Source organism: Bombina bombina, chromosome 5 (assembly GCF_027579735.1).
Source record: "Bombina bombina isolate aBomBom1 chromosome 5, aBomBom1.pri, whole genome shotgun sequence".
Taxonomy (NCBI): domain Eukaryota; kingdom Metazoa; phylum Chordata; class Amphibia; order Anura; family Bombinatoridae; genus Bombina; species Bombina bombina.
Window position 1 is genome coordinate 443,409,183 of NC_069503.1, and position 23,472 is coordinate 443,432,654.

The 23,472-nt window shown below is 38.0% G+C and overlaps 1 protein-coding gene across 1 annotated transcript in view; it reads left to right on the plus strand.

The window, feature by feature from the left end:
* The window catches only part of GRB10 (growth factor receptor bound protein 10), a 647,881-nt gene that overhangs the window by 594,579 nt on the left and 29,830 nt on the right, over nt 1-23,472 (plus strand). The window lies entirely within an intron of this gene.

The following is a 23,472-nucleotide window of genomic DNA, read 5'->3' on the forward strand; positions in this document are numbered from 1 at the left end:
GAGCACTGGGAGGCGGATTTTCTAAGTCGTCAGACTTTTCATCCGGGAGAGTGGGAACTCCATCCGGAGGTATTTGCACAACTGATTCTCCGTTGGGGCAAACCAGAACTGGATCTCATGGCGTCTCGCCAGAACACCAAGCTTCCGTGTTACGGATCCAGGTCCAGGGATCCCAAGGCGACACTGATAGATACTCTAGCAGCGCCCTGGTCTTTCAACCTGGCTTATGTGTTTCAACCGTTTCCTCTGCTCCCTCGACTGATTGCCAAGATCAAGCAGGAGAGAGCATCGATGATTCTGATAGCACCTGCGTGGCCACGCAGGACCTGGTATGCAGATCTAGTGGACATGTCATCCTTTCCACCATGATCTCTGCCTCTGAGACAGGACCTTCTACTTCAGGGTCCTTTCAACCATCCAAATCTAATTTCTCTGAGGCTGACTGCCTGGAGATTGAATGCTTGATTTTATCAAAGCGTGGCTTCTCTGAGTCAGTTATTGATACCTTAATACAGGCACGAAAGCCTGTCACCAGGAAAATTTACCATAAGGTATGGCGTAGATATCTTTATTGGTGTGAATCCAAGGGTTAATCATGGAGTAAGGTCAGGATTATTAGGATTTTATCTTTTCTCCAAGAAGGTTTGGAAAAAGGATTGTCAGCTAGTTTCTTAAAGGGACAGATTTTTGCTCTGTCTATTCTTTTGCACTAGCGTCTGGCAGATGTTCCAGACGTTCAGGCATTTTGTCAGGCTTTAGTTTGAATCAAGCCTGTGTTTAAACCTGTTGCTCCACCATGGAGCTTAAACTTGGTTCTTAAGGTTCTTCAAGGAGTTCCGTTTGAACCTCTTCATTCCATAGATATCAAACTTTTATCTTGGAAAGTTTTTTTTTTTGGTAGCTATTTCCTCGGCTCGTAGAGTCTCTGAGCTATCTGCCTTACAATGTGATTCTCCTTATCTGATTTTTCATACGGATAAGGTAGTCCTGCGTACCAAAACTGGGTTCTTACCTAAGGTGGTATCTAACAAGAATATCAATCAAGAGATTGTGGTTCCATCCTTGTGTTACACAATCTGGACGTGGTCTGTGCTTTAAAGTTTTACTTACAAGCTACTAAAGATTTTCGTCAAACATCTGCTTTGTTTGTTGTCTACTCTGGACAGAGGAGAGATCAAAAGGCTTTGGCAACCTCTTTTTCTTTTTGGCTAAGAAGCTTAATCCGCTTAGCCTATGAGACTGCTGGACAGCAGCCTCCTGAAAGGATTACAGCTCATTCCACTAGAGCTGTGGCTTCCACTTGGGCCTTTAAAAATGAGGCTTCTGTTAAACAGATTTGCAAGGCGGCGACTTGGTCTTCGCTTCATACTTTTTTCTAAATTTTACAAATTTGATACTTTTGCTTCTTCGGAGGCTATCTTTGGGAGAAAGGTTTTACAGGCAGTGGTTCCTTCCATTTAAGTTCCTGCCTTGTCCCTCCCTTCATCCGTGTACTTTAGCTTTGGTATTGGTATCCCACAAGTAATGGATGATCCGTGGACTGGATACACCTTACAAGAGAAAACACAATTTATGCTTACCTGATAAATTTATTTCTCTTGTGGTGTATCCAGTTCACGGCCCGCCCTGTCATTTTAAGGCAGGTAATTTTTAAATTTAAACTACAGTAACCACTACACCCTATGGTTCCTCCTTTCTCGGCTTGTTTTCGGTCGAATGACTGGCTATGACAGTTAGGGGAGGAGCTATATTACAGCTCTGCTGTGGGTGTCCCCTTGCAACTTCCTGTTGGGAATGAGAATATCCCACAAGTAATGGATGATCCGTGAACTGGATACACCACAAGAGAAATAAATTTATCAGGTAAGCATAAATTGTGTTTTTTCTCAGAGGATTACTGGGATACTCCTTCCTCAATATTATTTTCAGAATTAAATTATATTACTTTGTATTAAGTACAAATGTTATATTGATGAGTTATATAGGCACCCTACAACCCAATTGCATCCAGTAATCCCCCCTTTAAATTGTAGCTTTCCAGTCCTAGCTGCTGCAGCTGTTATTTATTGTTGTTATTATTAACATGTTATTGTAATATTTTTATTTATAAACATGTTCTGTAAACTTTGTGACCACAATCACATGAAACAGTTTTATTATTTCAAAAATGTCTTGAGATACAGTTCATAATTATAAAGAAGTGATATTAAATCATTACTCTGTAATGTGCTAGGTAAACTGTCATGACATAAAAAAGTATCGGTAATTGGTATCGGTGAGTATTTGAAAAAAAGTATCGGTACTTGTACTCGGTCTTAAAAAAATGGTATCGGTGCAACCCTACTTCCGGTTATAAAGTGAAATATTATATCTTAGTTACATTATTAAAAAGAGAGAGAAAACAATTTTTTGCCATTATTACTTACGTAGTCACTTATAGTGCTTTATAACAAGTTTACACTGTGAGGTATAACACCAATCTTAGTGTTAAATCAAACACTCCCATATATTGTGCACTCGTGTTTGAAACGCATGTATGCGTTTCAGTAAACCGGAAGTCTCTTCACTTTCGGTTTTACGAAAATCATGTAGGGGAAACAGTGTAAAAAGTTAAAAAAGGGGCTTATGTTATTAATAGGTTTAGATTAGTAGCTCGATTGTAGGGCCTCTGTTTGTTATGGGCTGATGGTATCAATAATAGTATGTGATAGACTCGTAACACCGGAAGTCCCATCCCTACCGGTAATTCTCACAACTAATGTTGCCCAATCATGTGACATATAATACTATATGAAGGATGATACATAATATTCTGAACCTGTCACAATGTTAAACACTGCAACACAGTAACTCATCCTGGCAAACTATCTATGTGGAAAAGTATGTATCATATGTCAAATGAGGATTAAATGTTACCCCTACTTTGTCAGATCAATATAATCCACTTTCATATTATAGCAAGGTTAATAACATCATATTAGACACGTCACACCTACTATGCTGGTGTTATTCCGTCAGTCAAGTGGAGCATTATAACCATATTTGCCATCCCCTGTACTAACATAAGAGGAATGTTTGTTATCTGTATAGAGCTACTATACAAGAAATTAGAATGTTATCAATGTCTGGAGAGCTAGAAAAAACGCTCATTATTATTACTAAACCATATGAACCTATACAGTCAAAGATATATTTCATTCCCATTAAAAAACATATGTAATATCTTGTTATCAGAGTGGGTATTAGAGCTTATTCATTTGTCTCATATACAATAGGGGTCTAAGTATTGTCATACCACACTAGATCCAATACCAGTCGACTAAAATACACACATTTTCTACATAGAACATCATTGCCATGTCTCCTATGGCTAGACTTCTACAAATGTAAGGAACTAAAAAATGTCAACTTTAAAATAAAAATAAAACGAGCATCTGTGAAATACATCATGCAAATTTTGCTATCCATCTCTATTACTATAAATGTAATCAGATGTACATGGGTTGGGACCCTTCCATGAATGTGTCATGCCATCAATCATTGCATCAGCAACAGGCTACTAGGGGGCACTGACTAGTAGAGTGACTCATATTCCAGCAGGGGTGGATGAGAGAGAAATGAACCAGGTCCACATCCGTCAGACCCTATTCTCACTAACCCCTACACTACAGTACATGGAGGAACCGCACACCTAATGGTGTGCCATAAACACCAAACTGTGTGTGACCACCCCTACTGAGATTCTGCACCCCCAGTATGTTTCTAGTGCCATCTCTTAGATCATGGTTTTAAAATTCTGATCAACCGGTGGCACGCCATTGCCTAAAGAAATTACATCCGGTGTCTTCCATAAGGATTATCTTAATTGATCATGTCCTTAAACCAGACAGAGGAGGAGACCGTAATAAGATGCTCCTAAAACGGGAGAATGGATCTTTTGCCTAGGAACTATGTATCCTGGAGGACTCTATTCTGTACCGGATTTTAAGGCCCTATCCTCCAGATCTTTGCTTGTTAACAGGAGCATGCTGACTTCATGCCGGGCCGGCCACCGCCCCCGGGAATTCCTATCTTTTAAAGCGTTTTTTCTAACCAACGCCAGAAAGTGACAAGTGCTATATTAAAGCATACAGTTCAAACAGCGATCAAAAAATGATCAATTGAGGAGCACCAGACAAAATTCTTTATGTAAAACTTAACCTTTATTAGGCCCATTGGCTCATTTAAACTTTACAGCTCTTCACAAATTACAAATGATCAGTATTTCTCTGCTTACGCGTTTCGGCGATAGCCATACTCATAGCTTGAGAAATTTACAAACATAGAAAGCTTTTAAAATCACCACCAAAATCCAATTGGTTGTAAAACTTTACTGACTTCCATTTGATTGGCTATTCAGCCATGACTCATTCACCTCTCAAATCCACTTGTACAGGTGTGATATTGACCCTTTATTACCTAGACAAACACTTGCATACGTTATTTCTTGTATATTCAGTGCTTATGTTCATTTTGACACAATATATATTGTAAGTGCCATAGTATGTCATTATTTTTACTCTCAACTTAGGCAGTTATCAATATGATTCTTAAAGCATTTAACTTAACGAAACTAAGTAAATCAATGTAACGATAGGTTATACCTGTTCTATGCTTTAAATATAGTTTGCCTTTCTAATGTCCTTACAATATTGATAGTCTTTTACACTTTAATGTTTTGTTGGTAAATTCATCATTTAATTTTTCACTGTTTCTTAAAATGTGTACCGGAGCTTTTAGATATATGATTAAGCACTGTTAAAGAAACTATACACAAAATAGATTTATTATAAATGTTCACTAAATTGGATATTTTTCCTATTTACTTTGTTTTCCACCATCTTTTGTTAAAGAAAAACATAGAAATTGTGAATCAATAGTGGAACCTCTCTCATTATTTCAATATTTCAACTTACACTTCTGTTTAAACTAATTTAATATTTTATTGTTACTGAGTGCTTAGAAACTTGAGATTATAAATTGACCCCTTTTATGCTCTAAATTAGTGTTCTTAATCTTCCCAATACAAATCTTTTGTTTTTAGTTTATTTCATTAGTTCCTTACAGAGACCTTGCAATGTTAACTTTATTGTGAATATTCACTATGTTCTATTTTATCCACTTACATTTTTACTTATTTTTACAGGTTACTTTGTTTTCCACTATCGTTTGTTGAAAAACTAAGAGAAAATTTACAAAAGATAGAAAATTAAGAATCACAAATAGATAAGTCTTTCTCATTATTTCAGTCTACAATATATTTGCTTACATCCCTATTTAGACTGTTGCCACCAGTATTTTATCTATTTCTGATCTTATCTTTGCCAGAAATTGATCAGATCATATTCACTATTGAGACCAGTTGGTATTCTGGTCTTCAGTTTATGAATCCAAAATACTTCTCTTAATGCTAAATTATTATCTGTATCTGAGTTACCCTTGTTTGGTTTTTCTATGATTGTCCATCTTAATGAGATGGGATTACAATTATGATTCATTTTAAAATGCTGTACCAATGGTGTTGTCATTTTACCCCTTTTAATACTAGAGACATGCTCCCTAATTCTCTCAGGTAGTTCTCTTGTCGTGAGTCCTACATATTGCAGGTCACATAAATTGCATGTAAGAAGGTATACCACATTACTCTGTCTGCAGTTTAGACATAGTCTATGATTAAATGTCTGACCTGTAACTGAACATTTGAATTGATTGCCTGGTTGTAGAAATTCACAAGACTGATTACTACAATGAAATGTTCCAGTACATGTAAGCCACAAGCTTATTTTGTCCTCATTAGTTTTTAGACGTGTAGTTGCTACCTTGTTACCTAAGGACATGCCCTTTTTAAAGGAGAATCTGCACCCTTGTTTCACTGTATTTATAAGTTTGTCATCTGCTTGTAGCATGGGCATATGTTTCTGTATAATCTTACAAATTTGCTCGTATTGATTACTGTACTGTGTAACAAATGTGACTCGTTCATCTTTATATAGTTTCTTGCTCTTTATTTTATCTTTCAAAAGGTCGTCTCTCTGGATGTTTGATACTACTTCCCTGGTATTCGTTATTAAACTATTTGAATAGCCTCTAGTTTTAAGTTTATTAGCTAAAATTTCTGCATGCTTATTAAATAATTCATCTGTGCTGCAATAAGTATTATAAATTGGGTATGGTCCCCCGAGGATTGAGACTAAACAAGTTCCCCACATTCACTACAGAGGATGCTGACTTCGTGAAAGTTTGGAATAAAAACTAACGGACTGCTCCCTAAAATTAATGTTATTGCTAATTGATTACAAAACAAAACTATTGAAGGAAGTGTCTAGACAAATAGATGCTATACAGGAAGCCTTAGGAAATCACAGCAGTGAGACACAATTTGAAAATTTTTATATGATTTTAAAGAATACCATTGCAGAGGCTAAAAAATTGTTAAAAGATATTAAACATGATAAATATTTGAGGGACCAGTCAGATTATGATCTGAACAAGGTCTATATTTGGCAAAGGAGACATAGAACCAACTTTAGAAGGGGCAATGGCAGAAGCAGAAATAGGGGGAGAAGCAACAGCAATAGAGGACTAAATAGAGAGACAGAGCCTACATACACCCCTAAAAAAACAGTCACTTTCAGTGAGAGTGAGGCTGACTCTGATTTTTCAGGGGAAGGTCCCTCCTCAGGGTAGGAAGAATTGGCACCTCAAAGCAAAGTGTGGAAAACAGCACCAACAGATATGTGGCTTGTGGGGCACGGAACCCAGGATCTGCCTTATCCTGCAAATACTCCAAGTAGAAATAATGATTGGTTCCAGCCACCAATAGTTAAAAGACCTTTATTTCTTCATTAGTAGGGTCTTAGACAAACATACAACGTTTCAGACCTGCTATAGGTCCTTAGTCATGACTAAGGACCTATAGCAGGTCTGAAACGTTGTATGTTTGTCTAAGACCCTACTAATGAAGAAATAAAGGTCTTTTAACTATTGGTGGCTGGAACCAATCATTATTTCTAAGAGGAAGAATTGGCACCAAGGGTACAAACATATAACACAGAAGAAAGAGCAGTCAGACCCAAGGATCATAATGTGATAAACACCAAGTTAGATACAACATCTAATTCCACCCCACCAGTAACAGGAATCTTAAAGGATTCTGAATACAAAGGGAACACACAGGTTTTTAAAAAAAAAACCATAAGACCAGAAGGGGGGGCAAGAGGCAGAGGAAACATCAAACAGGACAGATATCCCACCAGGAGAGGCAGGGGCACGACAAAATACAACTAACCACAGTAGTAAATTTATCCACTTATGAATTAACTGAAAGTGAAAATAAAGCATTGGAATTAGGTTTAAATTTTGTTCCATCTCAAGATTTCAATCTTTTTCATACTCTATTAGACGTTAACAAATTGATTAGAAATCTCACTTTGAGAAAACACTTTTGTCAAGGGACTACAGGCACAGACAGAGACACAGACTCTGGTTATGCAAATATTATGCATCCAACCATGGAAAAAGAGGCTTTAACTTTTGAAGAGGCCTGTGATCTGACTGTCCTTGAGGATTTACAAGCAGAGAGTGGACAAGTCTCAGATGAAGTAATATTCACTACACTGGGACCTAAATTAAAAAATCCATCACAGTTTTACCCAATACAAAGTAGAGGTCACTTATTAGAGAAATTCCAACAAAGAATAGAATCTGATCTGAACAATCTAGCCTATACAATTAAGAACAAACGTCTGAATATGAGTAAAGAACATTCACTAGCAATTGAAAAACTGAGTAAAAATCATGACATTGTTCTAAGAAATGCCGATAAAGGCGGCTCAATTGTAATACTAGATAGAATAAAATTTATACAGGAAGCACACAGACAACTGCATGATACTAATCAATTTGCACAATTACAGGGGGATCCCACAAACAAATATAAAAATGAACTTACACATTTAATAGATGATGGGTTTGAATATGGATACTTTGACTCAAATACCAAAGAATACCTTTTAGTAGATCAACCAACTGTGCCAATTTTTAATTTACTACCCAAAATACATAAGGGCATTGATAATATGACTGGAAGACCAATCATTAGTGGGATAGGATCCCTAAATGAACATCTATCCGAATGGTTAGATGGGATTTTACAACCAATAGTTTCTAATCTAAACAGCCACCTAAGGGATACAAAACAACTGTTAACAGAATTAAAAGATATCAAATGGGATAAAAACTTTAGTTGGTTAACAATCGATGTACAAGCGTTGTATTCCTCAATACCAGATAATATGGGCCTGAGAGCTATTGAATTTTTCATAAAAAGACTAACTAACCATGATGCAGACTTTTGTAAATATATTGTTGAAGTTACTAACTATCTGTTAACTCATAATTACTTTTCTTTTGAGGGGGTCTTTTACCTCCAGAGATGTGGGACAGCTATGGGGGCGAAATTTGCCCCCTCTTATGCCAACCTATTCATGGGTTGGTGGGAGCTGTCCCACATCTATGGATGTCAGGACCCCCTCAAGGATAAGATAATTTATTATAAACGATACATAGATGATCTAATATGTATCTGGAATGGTGAAGTAGACAGTGCAGACAGCTTTGTATCCCTGTTAAACACCAATACAATAGGAATACAATTTACCTCTGAATTGGCCAAAAATGAAATACACTTCTTAGATGTATTACTAAGAGGAACTATGGCAGGCAATATAGAAACAGAAGTATATGTGAAACCAATTGCAGGTAATACATTACTACATGCAAATAGCAACCATCCAAAGAGAGTTTTCAGCTCAGTGGCCAAGGGACAGTTTACAAGGCTGAAAAGGAATTGCAGCACAGATGAATTATTTAATAAGCATGCAGAAATTTTAGCTAATAAAATAGTTTAATAACGAATACCAGGGAAGTAGTATCAAACATCCAGAGAGACGACCTTTTGAAAGATAAAATAAAGAGCAAGAAACTATATAAAGATGAACGAGTCACATTTGTTACACAGTACAGCAATCAATACGAGCAAATTTGTAAGATTATACAGAAACATATGCCCATGCTACAAGCAGATGACAAACTTATAAATACAGTGAAACAAGGGTGCAGATTCTCCTTTAAAAAGGGCATGTCCTTAGGTAACAAGGTAGCAACTACACGTCTAAAAACTAATGAGGACAAAATAAGCTCGTGGCTTACATGTACTGGAACATTTCATTGTAGTAATCAGTCTTGCAAAGCTTGTGAATTTCTACAACCAGGCAATCAATTCAAATGTTCAGTTACAGGTCAGACATTTAATCATAGACTATGTCTAAACTGCAGACAGAGTAATGTGGTATACCTTCTTACATGCAATTTATGTGACCTGCAATATGTAGGACTCACGACAAGAGAACTACCTGAGAGAATTAGGGAGCATGTCTCTAGTATTAAAAGGGGTAAAATGACAACACCATTGGTACAGCATTTTAAAATGAATCATAATTGTAATCCCATCTCATTAAGATTGACAATCATAGAAAAACCAAACAAGGGTAACTCAGATACAGATAATAATTTAGCATTAAGAGAAGTATTTTGGTTTCATAAACAGAAGACCAGAATACCAACTGGTCTCAATAGTGAATATGATCTGATCAATTTCTGGCAAAGATAAGATCAGAAATAGATAAAATACTGGAGGCAACAGTCTAAATAGGGATGTAAGCAAATATATTGTAGACTGAAATAATGAGAAAGACTTATCTATTTGTGATTCACAATTTTCTATCTTTTGTAAATTTTCTCTTAGTTTTTCAACAAACGATAGTGGAAAACAAAGTAACCTGTAAAAATGTAAGTGGATAAAATAGAACATAGTGAATATTCACAATAAAGTTAACATTGCAAGGTCTCTGTAAGGAACTAATGAAATAAACTAAAAACAAAAGATTTGTATTGGGAAGATTAAGAACACTAATTTAGAGCATAAAAGGGGTCACTTTATAATCTCAAGTTTCTAAGCACTCAGTAACAATAAAATATTAAATTAGTTTAAACAGAAGTGTAAGTTGAAATATTGAAATAATGAGAGAGGTTCCACTATTGATTCACAATTTCTATGTTTTTCTTTAACAAAAGATGGTGGAAAACAAAGTAAATAGGAAAAATATCCAATTTAGTGAACATTTATAATAAATCTATTTTGTGTATAGTTTCTTTAACAGTGCTTAATCATATATCTAAAAGCTCCGGTACACATTTTAAGAAACAGTGAAAAATTAAATGATGAATTTACCAACAAAACATTAAAGTGTAAAAGACTATCAATATTGTAAGGACATTAGAAAGGCAAACTATATTTAAAGCATAGAACAGGTATAACCTATCGTTACATTGATTTACTTAGTTTCGTTAAGTTAAATGCTTTAAGAATCATATTGATAACTGCCTAAGTTGAGAGTAAAAATAATGACATACTATGGCACTTACAATATATATTGTGTCAAAATGAACATAAGCACTGAATATACAAGAAATAACGTATGCAAGTGTTTGTCTAGGTAATAAAGGGTCAATATCACACCTGTACAAGTGGATTTGAGAGGTGAATGAGTCATGGCTGAATAGCCAATCAAATGGAAGTCAGTAAAGTTTTACAACCAATTGGATTTTGGTGGTGATTTTAAAAGCTTTCTATGTTTGTAAATTTCTCAAGCTATGAGTACGGCTATCGCCGAAACGCGTAAGCAGAGAAATACTGATCATTTGTAATTTGTGAAGAGCTGTAAAGTTTTAATTTGAGCCAATGGGCCTAATAAAGGTTAAGTTTTACATAAAGAATTTTGTCTGGTGCTCCTCAATTGATCATTTTTTGATCGCTGTTTGAACTGTATATTACTGAGGTCTCAGAGAGAGCACAGACACGAAGAGATTCAAGAGACAGATCCTGTGGGAAAAACAGAGGTGATACCCTGGATAGCACTGTACTGTAACGATCAAAGGTTTCGGATCCCAAACGGAGAACGAGCGAAGCCGTCAAAGAGGTGACCGAGGAGGGAGCAGGACTGTGAGAGGCCTTTTACTCCTGTGGACCGGCACGGATTAAAGAGACTGATCGCAAGACTACAAATCACCATATGCTAGAGTACAAGCTGTAACTTGGAGCCAGTATTGGAGTGATCGAGGAGGGAGCGGGACCGAGTGAAGGTCTGTTTGTTGTTATATTTGTTTGCACGCTCCCGTGGACCGACACATATCGATACATTGGCGTGGAATCTAAGCACAGCAAGATAGGGTAAGATGAAAACCGAAGTATATTCCGTTAAAGTGATGAACTACGATCTGTTTTGAAGCTACACTAAAGTAAAGCAAAAGGAATGTATGTTTAAATGGACTAATGTTATCAGTGCTAATAGATCCAGGGCTCAATACACCTAACACAGGTTAATTATACAAATCTAACACGAAGGTTTTTTGGTGCTTGGACTTTGTTTGTCTATTTTGTCTATATTAAAGCATGCCACAAAAGGCCATGTCTGGCAGCCTTACAGTTAGAAAAACTGCTTTAAAAGATAGGAATTCAGGACAGGTTGAAATCTTGGGGTGCATCAAAGAACTCCTTTGTCACTGTCAGACGCCATCGGTGGGGCTGGGAGGAAGTCTCACCCAAAGCTCTGGAGTATAGGGAGAGGCTGGTTGTGCACAGGAAGCTCTACAGGCCAGGCTTACATTTCAAGCTCTAGCTCTTACATGTCTGGATTCTTTGCATGCATCACAATATAACAGGAATTGGTAATCTACTGCACACGTGCCAAGATTGGCACACAATCTAATTTTTAACGGCAAGTAGAGTGCTTTGCTGATGGGATTAATGCCTGTTATATTGTGATGTATGTAAAGATGCCAGATCTAACATTGTAACCCTGGCCTGCAGCTATTAACAGGCATCTGCTTTACTTTTCTGCCCAGACCTTGCCTCGTGGCACAGGTAAAACCCTATTCAGGAGCTGCAAGCCTTGCACAATGGGGTTAAACAGAAAATGCCATGTGCTAACCAACTAGAGCATGACATTTGTTGCATTATACTGTCCCTTTAATGAATAAAGTTTAGCACTGTAATTTACTAAGTAAACTAGATACCCTTACACTAATGGTGAGTAAAAATAGTATTTTTAGGGCCACTAATACATTTTAAAAAAGTTGCACTTTCTTTCATGTAATTAGCAAGAGTCCATGAGCTAGTGACGTATGGGATATACATTCCTACCAGGAGGGGCAAAGTTTCCCAAACCTTAAAATGCCTATAAATACACCCCTCACCACACCCACAATTCAGTTTTACAAACTTTGCCTCCCATGGAGGTGGTGAAGTAAGTTTGTGCTAGATTCTACGTTGATATGCACTTCGCAGCAGGCTGGAGCCCGGTTTTCCTCTCAGAGTGCAGTGAATGTCAGAGGGATGTGAAGAGAGTATTGCCTATTTGAATTCAATGGTCTCCTTCTACGGGGTCTATTTCATAGGTTCTCTGTTATCGGTCGTAGAGATTCATCTCTTACCTCCCTTTTCAGATCGACGATATACTCTTATATACCATTACCTCTGCTGATTCTCGTTTCAGTACTGGTTTGGCTTTCTACAACATGTAGATGAGTGTCCTGGGGTAAGTAAGTCTTATTTTATTATGACACTCTAAGCTATGGTTGGGCACTTTCTATGTAAAGTTCTAAATATATGTCTTTAAACTTATATTTGCCATGATTCAGGATAATCAGTATTCCTTTAATATTTAGACTGTCAGTTTCATTATTTGGGATAATGCATTTTAATTCAATTTATTTTTCTTTACCTTGAAAAATTTCAATTGATCATTTTTCCCTGTGTGCTGTTAGGCTCGCGGGGGCAGAAAATGTTTCTTTTTATTGCGTCATTCTTGGCGCAAAAATTTTGTCATTTCCGGCGCCGTAGTTGACGCCGGAAGTTGTATTCTGTTAATACGTCATTTTTGACGCATGTGTATTCAGACATTTTTTTGCGCCAAAAAATGTGGGCGTCGGTTCTGGCATCAGAGGATGTGGCGTCATACTTGGCGCCAAATATATGGGCGTTGTATTTAGCGCCAATAATGTGGGCGTCATATTTGGCACCAAAAAATGTGGGCGTATTTTTTGTTTCACTTTTTTTCCTCACATTATTTAAACCTCACTAATTTATTGCTTCTGGTTTCTAGAAGCTTATTATTTTGCATTCTTTTCCCATTCCTGAAACTGTCATTTAAGGAATTTGATAATTTTGCTTTAAATATTGTTTTTTTCTATTACATATTGCAAGATTTCACTGTTCCTGTTTCAAAACAATCTAAGAGGATTCCTGTTGACTGAGTTCAGTCCTACCAAAGCTAACTTCATTTATTTTAAATGTTATGAATGTTTATCTTTAGCTATGGTTTGTAATAAGTTATGATAAACTGTAACATGCAGAATCCATTAGTATTTATGCTTTATATATTGCCATTCTTTTTACATCTTATGTACAAGAAATATTTAGAAGATTTATAAGAAATAATTTTCTGATTCTATTTTAAAGGCTTTGTCTGACATCGTGCCTTCTAATAAAATTTTTAGGTCTTTTTCAAACTTCTTTTTTAATTATTGAAGTTTCAAATGACTAACAACATACTGATTTATCCTTCTGATTTTTTTTCTCATTCAGAATTTTCTTCATCAGATATTGACACTAACAAATCTACTTTTTATTTTATTTTTTTATTAAAGTACATTTGTTCTTTGTTGAAAAGGTGTTGATTATTTTGGATATTAAGGTAACTAGTTCTTTTTCAAGACTAGCTAACACTATTTCTGCTTATTTATTCTTCTGTGTTTTCAGAGGTTTTTTTCCAATTCCTCATACTAGGGAATGGAATAGGCTGAGAATTTTCTTCTTCAAAGGTTTTAAACTATATTCTTTGCCGGCAGTTAAATTCAATTTGGAGGGTTCTCCATTTTATTGGGGCTATCTCTACTCCTACTAATTATGCTATTGTTTCTATAGCAAAATAGTATTTATTTTCCTTTAGATGGTTGTATCTTATTTATGGAAAATTATTTAGTTTCAGGTACTTTTCTTGGACCTGTGATTTATTTGGATGTTGCAATTGCTTCATTTTTTCTGTTTACTTTAAGATCAAGTATCAGATTATGATTTATTTTAGCATTGTTAAAGGGACAAAATTTACTAGACTAGGTGCTGTTGCATTTGTCTTGTTGTTTTGCATTTATTGTTTATGCAAGTCCACTGTATTGACTGGTCCTTTAACTGGACTATCATGCTAATAATTTCATTTGTGTCTTCATTTTATTGAATATTTTCGCAAATGAGGTTTAATCTATGTCTTTAGCTGTTTTAGCTAGAAGAAATTTGTAATTTCTAAAAATCCATATTCCTTTTGTTCTAAGATAATCAATTATTTGTTTTATAATTGGATTCAATTCTTTACTGTTACTCTGGGCTTCAAGATTGAGTTCTAAGACTAAAACTTTAAGCTTATACTAGTTTGGTTGTTCTTATTAAGGAACGAATTCCTGAATTCTTTCCCAAGTAACATGTTTTTAATTGGAAATTTTTCAGTTCGAAATCAGCTCCCTAAAATTGCGATGTATGTGCCGTATTCCAGCTTGGCTGGCAAGGGGCAGGTTAAGACTTTTTTGAAATTTATTTGGTTCTATTCGGTCCAAATTTCTTTGATTTTATTCCAGTAAGGCTAACACTTTCTTTAAGTGTGTTTCGGTCCTATATATTTTGGGTACTGTTGAAGCATGGCTGATCACCCGTGGGGTTCAAGCGCTGCTCAGACCTGGAATCTTCTGGGGTATTTCTTCCAGTTCCATTTTTAGGAACTGGGTTTTGGAGTTTTATTCAAACTATTCTGCCTTTTTTTGGTCAGTGATAGCATTATTTGTTTTCATTAGATACAATAAATGCATATTTTCATTTTTCTGTTTTCATTCAGATTATTTTCTGAGGATGCAGAATCTCATATGATTCACTTTGTTCTTCCAGGACATAGTTAGAGGATCTTTTTTTCAAAAGCTCTTGATTCCTCACACAAGGGTCACCTTTTTAGGTTTCCAGATAGTTTGTGTCACTGTCTTTGTCTCTATCAGACAAGGGACAATTTTATTGGGTTCCGTCTGTCGGTACCTTTAGTCTCTATTTCCTTCAGTTGCTATATATGCATAGAAGTTTTAGGTCTTATGGCCACAGCATTGGATTCAATTCCCTTTGCTCATTTTCAATAGAAAGAACCTTTCCAGTCTTTTATGCTGAATTATGGTGCAGGGATTCTAGGATTTCGCATTTTAAATCTTCGAATCCTAATATTTATCTCTCTTGATTTGGTGGTTAAGATCACCATCATTTAGTTCTACAGGTCTCTTCGTTTCTTTCTGGTTGGGAGGCTGTCTGAGGATCTCTGTCAGCACAAGGGGTTTGGAAATCTCAGGAGGCGAGATTACCATTTGATATTTAGAACTCCGTGCTTTCTCAGAGTTTTTCAGTTAGTTTCTTTTTGAAGAAGAGACGTTTATTGTTTTTCAGACAATATCACAACTATGGTGTATGTCAATCATCAGGGTAGGACTATCAGTCCTTAGGCTGTGACAGAAGTGTCTCGGATATTTGCTTGGGCTAAATCCAGCTCCTATCTAAATTCTGTGGTTTTTTTCCCAGGTATAGATATTTGGGAAGCGGATTATCTCTGTTAATCAAGCTTTACTTCCGGGAGAATGGTCTCTCTTACCCAGATATGTTTTTCAATTTTTCAGATGTGAGCATTTCTAGAAATAGATCTGTTGGCATCTCATCTGAATAAAGAACTTCCCAGGGGCCTATTCAGGTCCGGGGATCTTCAGGCGGAAGTAGTGTATGCATTGACATTTCTTTGGAATTATCTTTTTGCCTATTTCTTTCCGCCTCTAGTTCTTCTTCCAAAGTGATTTCCAAAATTCTTATGGAGTATTTGTTTGTTATGCTGGTGGCTCCAGCATGGCCTCTCAGGTTTTGGTATGCGGATCTCATTCGGATGGCCAGTTGCCAACCTTGGACACTTCCGTTTAAACCAAACCTTCTTTCTCAAGGCCCATTTTTTCCATCAGGATCTCAAATCATTAAAATTTGAAGGGATGGAGATTGAACGCTTGGTTTTTAGTCATAGAGGTTTCTCTGACTCATTGATTAATACAATGTTTCAGGCTCATAAATCTTTCTCTAGAAAGATTTATTATTAAGTCTGGAAGACCTACTTTTCTTGGCATTCTTTTAAAATTCATAGAACTTTATTATTTTTTCAGGTTGGTTTGGATAAGGTTTTGTCTTCAGTTCTTTGTTAGGACAAATCTCTACTCTTTCTGTTCTTTTTTCACAGAAAGATTGCTAATCATCCTGATATTCATTGTTTTGTACAGGCTTTGGTCCGTATCAAGCCTGTCATTAATTCAATCTCTCCTCTTTGGAGTCTCAATTTGGTGCTGAGGGCTTTACAGGCTCCTCCGTTTGAAACTATGCATTTTCTGAACATTAAATTACTTTCTTGGAAAAGTATTGTTCCTTTTGGTTATTTCTTCTGCTAGAAGAGTTTTTAAGTTATCTGCTCTTTTTTTTGTGAATATCCTTTTCTGATTTTTCATCAGGATAAGGCAGTGTTACTTCCTGATATTCATCATTTTGTTCAGGTTTTGATTCGTATCAAACCTGTCATTAAGCCAATTTCTCCTCCTTGGAGTCTTAATTGGGTTCTGAAGGTTTTTCAGGCTCTTCTATTTGAGCATATGCTTGCTCTGGACATTAATTACTTTCATGGAAAGTATTGTTCTTTTTGGACATCTCTTCAGCTAGAACAGTTTTTGAATTATCTGTTCTTTCTTGTGAATCTCTTTTTTCTGAATTTTTTCATCAGGATAAGGTGGTTTTTGCTGTCCTCATTTCAATTCTTACCTAAAGTTGTAAATTCTAACAAACATTAGGGAGGAATTATTGTTTTCCTAAGACTTCTTTGGTGAGATTCTTACTTTCTTTGGATATGGTAAGAGTTTTTTGAAATTCTATGTTGAAGCTATTCAGATTTCAGATAGACTTCTAGTCTATTTTTTATCTTTTCTGGTTTTAGGAAGATCAAAAAGCTTCTGCCATTTTTTTGGCATCTTGCTTAAACTTTTGATTCATCATGCTTATTTGGAGTCGGGTGGATTCCCGCCTCGGAGGATTACGGCTCATTCTACTAGGTAAGTTTCTACTTCCTGGGCTTTTTAAGAATGAAGCTTCTGTTGATCAGATTTGCAAAGCAATGACTTGGTCTTCTTTGCATACTTTTACTTTGTTCTACCATTTTGATGTTTTCTCTTCTTTAGAAGCAGTTTTGGTAGAATGGTACTTCAGGCAGCTGTCTCAGTTTGATTCTTCTGCTTATAATTTCAGTTTTTTTCATTATGAAAATTGAAACTTTTTTGATTTGGGTAGTGGATTAATTTTTCAGCGGAATTGGCTGTCTTTATTTCTCTTGTTAAGTGTGTTCAGTCCACGGGTCATCCATTACTTATGGGATATATTCTCCTTCCCAACAGGAAGTTGCAAGAGGATCACCCAAGCAGAGCTGCTATATAGCTCCTCCCCTCACGTGTCATATCCAGTCATTCTCTTGCAACCCTCAACAAAGAAGGAGGTCGCGAGAGGTGTTGGAGTTTTTTACTTAATTATTCTTCAATCAAAAGTTTATTTTAAATGGCACCGTAGTGTGCTGTTTTTTTATCTCAGGCAGTATTTGGAAGAAGAATCTGCCTGCGTTTTCTATGATCTTAGCAGACGTAACTAAGATCCACTGGCTGTTCTCGACATTCTGAGGAGTGGGGTAACTTCAGAAAATGGGAATAGCATGCGGGGTCCCCCGCAAATGAGGTATGTGCAGTACAATATTTTCTGGGAATGGAATTGACTAAGAAAACACTGCTGTTACCCATATGATGTAAGTACAGCCTTAAATGCAGTAGTAGCGACTGGTATCAGGCTGATAAATGTATGCGCAGTTGAGTTATTTTCTAGGGACTAGAATTTGACTGAGAAAATACTGTTAATACTGAAATAATGCATAAGCCTTAACTGCAGTAGAAGCGACTGGTAGCAGGCTTAGTGATAACTTTGCATGACATTGAAAAAGTTTGTTTTTAAAACGTTTACTGGCATGTTATTCGTTTTGTGAGGTACTTTGGTGATAAATCTTTTTGGGCATGATTTTTTTCCATATGGCTAACGTATATTTCTGCATAGAAAGCGTTATATCAGGTCTCCCAGTGTTGTAATATGAGTGGGAGGGGCCTTTTTTTAGCGCCTTGTTGCGCAGTTAAAATTCTAGCAGTCTTCCTGCTTCTTCCTCCTTGATCCAGGACGTCTCTAGAGAGCTCAGGGGTCTTCAAAATTCGTTTTTGAGGGAGGTAATCAGTCACAGCAGACCTGTGACAGTGTGTTTGACTGTGATAAAAGCGTTAAATCTTAAATTGATTATCCGTTTTTGGGTATTGAGGGGTTAATCATCCTTTTGCTAATGGGTGCAATCCTCTGCTATTTTAATACGTTTACTGTTAAAAATTGTTTGCTATAACTGAATTAGTTCATTGTTATTCAACTGTGTTTTTTAAAAGCGCTGCAGCTTTTTTTATATTGCTTGTAAACTTATTGAAAGTTATTTCCAAGCTTGCTAGCTTCATTGCTAGTCTGTTTAAACATGTCTGATACAGAGGAATCTGCTTTTTCATTATGTTTAAAAGCCGATGTGGAGCCCAATAGAAATATGTGTACCAATTGTATTGATATTACTTTAAATAAAAGTCAGTCTTTACCGGTAAAGAAATTATCACCAGACAACGAGGGGGAAGTTATGCCGTCTAACTCTCCTCACGTGTCAGTACCTTCGCCTCCCGCTCAGGAGGTGCGTGAGATTGTGGCGCCAAGTACATCAAGGCCCTTACAAATCACTTTACATGATATGGCTAATGTTATGAAAGAAGTATTATCTAATCTGCCCGAGTTAAGAGGCAATCGCGATAGCTCTGGGTTAAGGACAGAGCGCGCCGATGACACGAGAGCCATGTCTGATACTGCTTCACAATTTGCAGAACATGAGGACGGAGAGCTTCATTCTGTGGGTGACGGTTCTGATTCAGGGAGACCGGATTCAGAAATTTCAAATTTTAAATTTAAGCTTGAGAACCTCCGCGTGTTGCTAGGGGAGGTGTTAGCGGCTCTGAATGATTGTGACACGGTGGCAATCCCAGAGAAATTTATGTAGGCTGGATAAATACTATGAGGTACCGGTGTGTACTGACGTTTTTCCTATACCGAAAAGGCTTACAGAGATTATTAGCAAGGAGTGGGATAGACCTGGTGTGCCCTTTTCCCCTCCTCCGATATTTAGAAAAATGTTCCCTATAAACGCCGCCACACGGGACTTATGGCAGACGGTCCCTAAGGTGGAGGGAGCAGTTTCTACTTTAGCCAAGCGTACCACTATCCCGGTGGAGGATAGTTGTGCCTTCTCAGATCCAATGGATAAAAAATTAGAGGGTTACCTTAAGAAAATGTTTGTTCAACAAGGTTTTATATTACAGCCCCTTGCATGCATTGCGCCTGTCACTGCTGCAGCGGCATTCTGGTTTGAGTCTCTGGAAGAGGCGATTCGCACAGCACCATTGGATGAGACTTTGAGCAGGCTTAGAACGCTTAAGCTAGCTAATGCGTTTGTTTCGGATGCCGTAGTGCATTTAACCAAACTTACGGCTAAGCATTCCGGATTCGCCATCCAGGCGCGCAGAGTGCTATGGCTTTAATCCTGGTCAGCAGATGTAACTTCTAAATCTAAACTACTGAATATTCCTTTCAAAGGGCAGACCTTATTCGGGCCCGGCTTGAAGGAAATTATTGCTGACATTACTGGAGGTAAGGGCCACACCCTTCCTCAGGACAGGGCCAAATCAAAGGCCAAACAGTCTAATTTTCGTGCCTTTCGTAATTTCAAGGCAGGAGCAGCATCAACTTCCTCCGCTCCAAAACAGGATGGAACTACTGCTCGTTACAGACAGGGTTGGAAAGGCAACCAGTCATGGAACAAGGGCAAGCAGGCCAGAAAGCCTACTTCCGCCCCTAAGACAGCATGAAGACAGGGCCCCCTTTCCGGAGACGGATCTAGTGGGGGGCAGACTTTCTCTCTTCGCCCAGGCTTGGGCAAGAGATGTCCAGGATCCCTGGACGTTGGAGATTATATCTCAGGGATACCTTCTGGACTTCAAAACTTCTCCTCCACAAGGGAGGTTTCATCTGTCAAGGTTATCAACAAACCTAGTAAAGAAAGAGGCATTTCTACAATGTGTACAAGACCTCTTAGTGATGGGAGTGATCCACCCAGTTCCGCGAACGGAACAAGGGCAAGGTTTTTACTCAAATCTGTTTGTGGTTCCCAAAAAAGAGGGAGCCTTCAGGCCAATCTTAGACCTAAAAATCTTAAACAAATTCCTAAGGGTTCCATCGTTCAAGATGGAAACCATTCGAACCATCCTACCCATGATCCAAGAGGGTCAGTATATGACCACAGTGGACTTAAAGGATGCCTACCTTCACATACCGATTCACAAAGATCATTATCGGTACCTAAGGTTTGCCTTTCTAGACAGGCAATACCAGTTTGTAGCTCTTCCCTTCGGGTTAGCTACGGCTCCGAGAATTTTTACAAAGGTTCTGGTCTTGCTTCTGGCTGTACTAAGACCGCGAGGCATAGCGGTGGCTCCGTACCTAGACGACATTCTACAGATGCCAGCCTACTAGGCTGGGGCGCAGTCTGGAACTTCCTAAAGGCTCAGGGATCGTGGACTCAGGAGGAGAAACTCCTTCCAATAAACATTCTGGAATTAAGAGCAATATTCAATGCTCTCTGAGGTTCATCAGGTTTCAGTCGGACAACATCACGACTGTAGCTTACATCAACCATCAAGGAGGAACCAGGAGTTCCCTAGCGATGTTAGAAGTCTCAAAGATAATTCGCTGGGCAGAGTCTCACTCTTGCCACCTGTCAGCGATCTACATCCCAGGCGTGGAGAACTGGGAGGCGGACTTTCTAAGTCGCCAGACTTTTCATCCAGGGGAGTGGGAACTTCATCCGGAGATATTTGCTCAACTGATTCTTCGTTGGGGCAAACCGGAACTGGATCTCATGGCATCTCGCCAGAACGCCAAGCTTCCGTGCTACGGATCCAGGTCCAGGGACCCGGGAGCGGTGCTGATAGATGCCCTAGCAGCCCCTTGGGTTTTCAACATGGCTTATGTGTTTCCACCTTTTCCGTTACTGCCTCGACTGATTGCCAAGATCAAACAGGAGAGAGCATCGGTGATTCTGATAGCGCCTGCGTAGCCACGCAGGACCTGGTATGCAGACCTAGTGGACATGTTGTCCTGTCCACCATGGTCTCTGCCTCTGAGGCAGGACCTTCTAATTCAGGGTCCTTTCAACCATCCAAACCTAATTTCTCTGAGGCTGACTGCATGGAGATTGAACGCTTGATTCTATCGAAGCGTGGTTTCTTGGAGTCGGTTATTGATACATTAATACAGGCTCGGAAAGCTGTGACCAGAAAAAATTTACCATAAGATATGGCGTAAATATTTATATTGGTGTGAATCCAAGAGTTACTCATGGAGTAAGGTTAGGATTCCTAGGATATTGTCTTTTCTACAAGAGGGTTTAGAAAAGGGTTTATCCGCTAGTTCGCTAAAGGGACAGATTTCTGCTCTGTCTATTCTTTTACACAAGCGTCTGGCAGAGAATCCAGACGTCCAGGCTTTTTGTCAGGCTTTGGCTAGGATTAAGCCTGTGTTTAAAGCTGTTGCTCCTCCGTGGAGCTTAAACTTGGTTCTTAAAGTTCTTCAGGGTGTTCCGTTTGAACCCCTTCATTCCATTGATATTAAGCTTTTATCTTGGAAAGTTCTGTTTTTGATGGCTATTTCCTCGGCTCGAAGAGTGTCTGAGTTATCTGCCTTACATTGTGATTCTCCTTATCTGATCTTTCATTCAGACAAGGTAGTCCTGCGTACTAAACCTGGGTTTTTACCTAAGGTTGTTTCTAACAGGAATATCAATCAAGAGATTGTTGTTCCATCATTATGTCCTAATCCTTCTTCAAAGAAGGAACGTCTTTTGCATAATCTAGACGTGGTCCGTGCCTTGAAGTTCTACTTACAGGCAACTAAAAATTTTCGGCAAACTTCTTCTCTGTTTGTCGTTTATTCTGGACAGAGGAGAGGTCAAAAGGCTTCGGCTACCTATCTCTCTTTTTGGCTTCGTAGCATAATACGTTTAGCCTATGAGACTGCTGGACAGCAGCCTCCTGAAAGAATTACAGCTCATTCCACTAGAGCTGTGGCTTCCACCTGGGCCTTTAAGAATGAGGCCTCTGTTGAACAGATTTGCAAGGCTGCAACTTGGTCTTCACTTCATACTTTTTCCAAATTTGACACTTTTGCTTCTTCGGAGGCTGTTTTTGGGAGAAAGGTTCTTCAGCCAGTGGTTCCTTCTGTTTAATGTTCCTGCCTTGTCCCTCCCATCATCCGTGTACTTTAGCTTTGGTATTGGTATCCCATAAGTAATGGATGACCCGTGGACTGAACACACTTAACAAGAGAAAACATAATTTATGCTTACCTGATAAATGTATTTCTCTTGTAGTGTGTTCAGTCCACGGCCCGCCCTGTCTTTTTTGAGGCAGGTTCTAAATTTTAAATTATAACTCCAGTCACCACTGCACCCTATAGTTTCTCCTTTCTCATCTTGTTTCGGTCGAATGACTGGATATGACATGTGAGGGGAGGAGCTATATAGCAGCTCTGCTTGGGTGATCCTCTTGCAACTTCCTGTTGGGAAGGAGAATATATCCCATAAGTAATGGATGACCCGTGGACTGAACACACTACAAGAGAAATAAATTTATCAGGTAAGCATAAATTATGTTTTTATCCCTCCCTCTCTAGTGACTCTTGCGTGGAAGTTCCACATCTTGGGTATTTATTATCCCATACGTCACTAGCTCATGGACTCTTGCTAATTACATGAAAGAAAACATAATTTATGTAAGAACTTACCTGATAAATTCATTTCTTTCATATTAGCAAGAGTCCATGAGGCCCACCCCTTTTTTGTGGTGGTTATGATTTTTTTGTATAAAGCACAATTATTCCAATTCCTTATTTTTTTTATGCTTTCGCTCCTTTCTTATCACCCCACTTCTTGGCTATTCGTTAAACTGATTTGTGGGTGTGGTGAGGGGTGTATTTATAGGCATTTTAAGGTTTGGGAAACTTTGCCCCTCCTGGTAGGAATGTATATCCCATACGTCACTAGCTCATGGACT